We start from the raw sequence: 7,050 nt of genomic DNA on the forward strand, positions 1-7,050 counted from the left end.
TTGTGTCCAACTCTGTGTGACCCCATAGACGGCAGCCCACCAGGCTCCTCCGTCCATGGGATTTTCCAGGCAAGAGTACTGGAGTGCAGTGCCATTGTCTTCTCCATATGTAATCTTATTAGCTAGTATATAACATTAAGCTGTCTGATCATGTTTACCTCTTTCAGTTTCATATTTCCAATAGATTTAATTAAAATTTTACTTAATACTTTTCTGTGATAATTGATAAAGATTACAAGCCAAACTAGGAATAACTTAAGTATATTTTCACTTGTCATTGACCTTATTCTGCTGTCACTTTTCCTCTTCCTAATCAATACAATGAAAGGAATTTTATCTATTTTATGAACAGAAAGATTAGGTGATTTTTATAGGGAAAGAACTACATGTTTGCTTATTTCACTATTTGGTAATTTGAAACAAACAGCTTAGATGTGGTTGAACTTAAATGCTCCTGCTCTTGGAAGTCATTTTTGGTGCTTTGTGCTAATTTTTAGTGGAGTTTGTCTTAAAATACCTGTATTGTGGTCTTTTTAAAATGTTTCAAAATCAAATTGCACCAGATACTAAGGGACAGACAGTAAGTAATTCCAGCTCCAAGAAATTTAATAGGAAGTGGAGAAAACAAAAGATAATAGGAAAAAAATGTAACACAAAATTTGGAAGTCTTAAAAATATCACAGATTGATCTTATCATGAAAGGTTAATATATTAGACTAGTTCATTGCTTTCTTTCTGCTATTATATAATAATCCCTAACTTTAAAGAAATATTGAACATATGATTGGGAAAATAATATAAATTCAAAACTTCTGAATATTAGCAGAAAAGTTATTTCAAAAAGATATAATTGAAGAATAGTCCTATAGTATGCTTCTAAATGGAGAAGGCAATGGCAACCCACTCCAGTACTCTTGCCTGGAAAATCCCAAGGGCGGAAAAGCCTGGTAGGCTGAAGTCCATGGGGTCGAGAAGAGTCAGACACGACTGAGTGACTTCACTTTCCCTTTTCACTTTCATACATTGGAGAAAGAAATGGCAACCCACTCCAGTGTTCTTGCCTAGAGAATCCCAGGGATGGCGGAGCCATGGGCTGCCATCTATGGGGTCGCACAGAGTCAGACATGACTGAAGCGACTTAGCAGCATGCTTCTAAATAACTATGAAATACATTTATTCCAAATAATAGGAAGTGATGAATTTCCATAAATATCAGTCTCAGAAATTCAATTTTACTTCAAGATGAATTAAACTGAATTAATTTGCTATGTAAGCCAATCAATTAAGAGATAAAGACATAAATAGCTAAACAAATTGCTAGTCTCTGAAACATAGCATCATTTCTCCAATTTACTAATTTAAAAATGAATGCTAGTTTCTTGTTCAACATACAGATTCTTAGGCCATCTCTGGATATAGTACTGAGGTATTATTATACTTACTCAAGTTCCCAGATTAGGTAAGTAGGAGAAACACTGAGACAATAGGTCAGTTGCTGGCATGGGTCATGTTGTTGTAATATATATTTGTTTATAAATCTGAATATGACTGTCAATATATTTTAATCCAGTACTCTTGCCTAGAGAATTCCATAGACAGAGGAGTCTGACAGGCTACAGTCCATGAGCGAAGAGTCAGACACAACTGAGTGACTACACTTTCACTTTCATATTTTAAATTAAAAAAAGACATTGGTTTGAATTATAAAAATAAGTACAGGCTTTTCTTTAATGTATCATTTGTAAAAATTCATCCTTTTTTATATCTTCCTCTCTGCATTAAGTCATTTGAGGATAGGAACTAGATTGTCTTTATTTAAAGTACTTAACTTTCAGTATCAGAGTCCAGAAATTGTTGCATCATCCTTCATCCAAACTTTTTGCTAAATGAGTGAATGCGTTAATTACTATGTACAGAAACTACCTGTATGAGGGAATACTTTAATTTTTTGAGAGATAAAAAACTTAAGAATTTGAAGATTCAAACATACTAAATGCACGGTTTGTATTAAATATCTTTGTCCATTGGAAATAGTTACCAAATATTCCATGGATGAAGAGAGAAAAAGCCTCCTGATTTTCAATTTCAAGTACTTTTAATGATCATATTCCACTACTATTATCTCTTCTAGATGCACCCCCAGTATCAGCTGATTTCCAACCAGGTATACTATTTGCTCTCTTTTCATGACTGATTGCCTTTTCAATCTACTTTTTAACAGGACACAAAGTTTTCTTCCAAAAAGCTAGTCGAAAGCTGAATTTTATATAGCAGTTCATGTTTGTAAAACTCTCTTTAGGACTATATGGATTGTAACAGATGGAAATTTCCTAAATATCTTCTTTTCTGAGAGTAAAGAGATATTTCACTGAATACAATTCTATGCACTTAATAAAACAATTTAAATACACATATTAATTACACAGTCTGGATTGTTCTAACCATGCTCTAACCTTTTTCAATATATATTATTGAACTTTTAGCTCTCACAATAATCTATTGAGATACTTTATTATTTCCATGTAAGAGAGGAGGTACTGAAGTATCTCATTTTTTTTTCTGGGAATTTTTGTATAGGAATTTATAAAATATTACAACCCTATTGATATTAATCTTAGAAATCCTCAAAGCTTAAAGAAAACATACAAACATGTCCTTAAACTTCAAAGCAATATTAGTAATCACCATAAAGCAATGTCTACAAAGAATTCTGAAATATTACATGTATATACTTAAAAGAAAAAGAATGCCTTCTCAGTAGACAGCAAAAATTTCTATATTGCATACTAACTGCTCAGATGGGTAATTTACACTAATCAGCTGGAGACAAAGGGATAGAGAATTATAGCAACTTGATGAGTTAATTTTGTGTTTTATAGCCACTATCTTCCTGGGTTGCTAAATGCTCCATCTTTAACATAGTTTTGAGATCTTACAAATGCCCTTGTCAAAACCAAGCAACATATTTCTGCACTGTTAAAGTCATCTGAATGTTCTTACATTTATTTGTTCTAAAAGGAAACCTAGGTCCTCTATATTGAAAAAACATAAGGAAGCCTGGAGGCCTTTCACATTCCCCCAACAGACTCTCCCCCTACAGACTCTTGCCCTATATTTTATTTAGAGGTCTCTATGTTTAATCTTATAAAATATTTGTTAAGATATTCTAGGAGTTTTCAACTAAAAATAAGCTGATAGACATGCTGTCTTTAAAGAGTGAGGAGAGTGCAACTTCACACTGACACTTGGGTGATTACATCCTCTTATGAAACATCTGAATCAAGTAGGCCATTTTCATGAATATACTCTATTACAGTCTCAAGATTACTGCATCAAAGTACTTTAATTGCAAAGAAAAAGTACATTGGCCTGGAGAAACCTAAAGCAATAAATCAAAAAGTAATTTATGCATACCCGGTTAAGATTTTAAAGACCAAAAAATCCTTCATTGTTAAACCCAAGAGATCTTTCATTATGTACTTTTTTCAATTCAATTCAGGAAATCTATTAAGTGTCATGTAGAAAAAACTGGACTCACAGAATAGGGAATACTCAGATGCTTATTATTGTCCAATCCAGGTCTAAGAAGGGTCTTCCATATCACTTTCAACAAGCAGATTAGTATCTATCAGACTGAAGATATAATAATCATAACTCATATTCTGGCAAAAGATCACCAAAAGTGATTCTCATGATTTAGAGGGGGAGACATGTGCAAATTAAAAAGAAAAAAGGCAGGAAATAATTATTTAGAAATATGCTGCAGTTCTAGCACATTTCACTTATTTACAGTTCTCCATAAGTAACAGAAGTCCTGGAACAAGAATAAGTATTTAACTCTCTGATGATGAATACATCCCACAACTGAAATTCTCACCCAACTTTTTAAATTTTTTTTTAAGAAAGTGATGCACAGATTAAAGCAGTTTACTTTACACCAATCAAAATACAGGTTTTTCACAATGTATCCAGATCTTCAAGGAAAGAAAAAAAAAAAATATATATATATATGTATATTCTTCTGTTAAGAATCTAACAGAAAAAGCTTTTATTCTATTTCTTTTCAAAGTGAATTTTATGACCATACACAATCAATAATTTTTTTAATGCCTAAGGTTGATCATGTCTAAAATGTGAATTATATTGAAATTGAAGAATAAGGAATCAATGTCTGATTATTTTTAACCTATATAAAGGGCAATATTTCAACCTAATTTCCCTGTCTCAGATACCATATAGGATGATTATATCAAATAGAAACTCTTATGAAAATATTTTGTAAATTCTAAAGGGTTATTAGATGTAAAGTAAAGCAAAATAAGATAAAACTTTTACATAAATATTCATACCTTCCTGGAAAGCTTCTGGTATTTTTACTTTTAACTCTAAAGTTTTCTGATTCTGTGATTCTAATGCGGGCTTATCATTTTGCTCTTGGGTCTGAAATGAAGAAAATGTGAAACCAAGGAAACTGCTTCAGACAGAGAATGTTGCTTTATTTTGTTACTTACTCTGCTTCATTAGTCTAGACTGTCATGAGAATCCTGACAGGACATGGGGACAAGCAGTTATAGTCAGAAAACATCAGATATTAATTAAGGTGCCCCTCAATTCAACTTCACATTGCAGAGTTCACCAGGAATTGTACACTGGAATTCTGCCCTAATAGCTTTTAACAACGGAGAAGGCAATGGCACCTCACTCCAGTACTGTTACCTGGAAAATCCCATGGCTGGAGGAGCCTGGTAGGCTGCAGTCCATGGGGTCGCTAAGATTCGGGCATGATTGAGCGACTTCACTTTCACTTTTCACTTTCATGCATTGGAGAAGGCAATGGCAACCCACTCCAGTGTTCTTGCCTGGAGAATCCCAGGGACGGGGGAGCTTGGTGGGCTGCCGTCTATGGGGTTGCACAGAGTCGGACACGACTGAAGCAACTTGGCAGCAGCAGCAGCAGCTTTTAACAATAATGAAAACATAATATTAACTGCTTTATTGGGACTTCTTAAGGTTTAGCTTCTGGGTTAAGCAATTTATATATTTTAGAGAGCACAGGCCCTTGGAAGAGAAAGAGTTGGTTTGGAATCAAATCCTAATAGTGCCTTTAGTGACTATAAGGTATTCGCAAAGTATTAAACCTCTATGAAATCTCAGTTTCCTCATCCGTTCTATGGAAATATGAACAATAGAACTTCACAGAGCTATTGTCAAATTTAAATGTAACAATCCATCTGAATGTTGAACCATTTAGAATGTTTAGAAGAACCTATAAATCCTATCACAAATATGATATTTCAGAGATATCACAGTAGACTATATCCAATTTGTAACATCAACACATCCAAAACTCTGCCTTAGGAAGCATTATATCACTTGATGATTTGTGATTATAGTCATAGAAAATAGACACTTTAAAACAACAGTTTCTTTGCCTTGCCATAAGATGGTGATTGTGTCTTTAGTAACTTTTAAAGTACTAGCTTTGGCCTTTAAGAAGTAAAATATTAAGTAAATTTATATAATTGATAGTTTCTTTATTTACTTTAAATGCTTTATCATCTCTGTATCTGGTTTCTAGTTACCATATTAATAAACACTCTGAACATCTTTAAAATGCATACCTTAACAAACTTGTGTTCTGTAAGAGGAACCATTAAACAAGCTGCATGATATGCAGAATTATAATACAGAATGATCAAATACTGAGTCATGTTTTATTTGTGAGGTATCCAATTTGTGTATTTCTGTCTAAATGGTAAAACTGACCCTTAAACTGCATTTTTTATAAGAAAAAATATAGCTCTACTAGTCAATAAAAACATATTGCAAACAAACAGTTCACTTTATATAATTCTCATATATTTTGGAAAATGGCAACTACTTCTTTCTCACAATTTTCTAGCTTCAACTTAACTAAACTGTTTTTTGCTTCCCCTGGCCTCTTCTTAAATGTTTTCCTATTTGAAATAACAGAGAGAAGAAGTCTGAATGGGAAATAAGTACATTTCTTATAAATTTGGCAAGCTTGATGTGGCACAAGCTTGTCTCAGTTGAGGTTAGCTCTAAAAATGAGCCATAAATTCTTAGCTCTTTTCAGAAAGATAAGACAAATATGTCTGATTTTACTAGATCAGAAAGTAACTGGAGAAGAGGAGAAGAACTGGAAGGGGGAGGAAGGGATAGGGAGAGTGAGAGGGAGAAGAAATTAAGCACATTTCTATGCCTGTTAACTTATTTTTTTATTTAAAGTCTGATGACAAAAATAAGCAAAATGTTCATAATATATGAAATGAAAGTACAAATAAAAATGGAGCACAGAAAAGAGCAAAATTGGTAGTGAAATGAAATAGAGCTTGGTGATCTCACTGAACTTAGAAACTTGTATACATTATTTATGTGTTTGATTTTCCAAGGCTATTGATATGAGTTTACTCATTTTTCTTTTGTTGATTTTTTCTCTTCCCCTTTTCCTCATTTTTCATCTTCAACAGAAAAAATATTAATAGCTGGAAACTTTTCTTTCTCCACTCTTTCTTTTTACAATTTTACAAAGTCTCACAGTTGACTGGGAAATACCATATTGTTATTCTTTCACTCAGCTTGTGTTTTATTATTATTATTATTTGTGGATACTAAAATAATGTATAGTACAGAAAACTTAGAATTCTTTTAAGAAACACAACAAATATAAGAGTATATATTCTTTCTCTATGGTTTTAGGTATATAGCCGTCCTAATTCATCTTTGAGGAGCTATTCTGTGATATTACACTTTCTTTTCATTTTTATACCTAGTTTTATAGTTCCAAGCTCTTCTCATTGAATTAAAACCTTATTTTATGATCTCGTTCATCCATCTCTGCTTCTTTTTAGCTTATCTAACTATTCCAGCAGCTTATTTAACCTTTACATTGTTTAGACTAGGATGAAGAAATCCTTCATAAATCATCAGAGAGGTAAAGTGGCATATTAAAAAAGGAAGGAATACTTGTAAGAATTAAAAGACACAAAGTGATTCCATTTACATTGAAATAGACTCTTTCCAGATTTT

Source organism: Oryx dammah, unplaced genomic scaffold (genome assembly GCF_014754425.2).
Source record: "Oryx dammah isolate SB20612 unplaced genomic scaffold, SCBI_Odam_1.1 HiC_scaffold_27, whole genome shotgun sequence".
Classification (NCBI taxonomy): Eukaryota; Metazoa; Chordata; class Mammalia; order Artiodactyla; family Bovidae; genus Oryx; species Oryx dammah.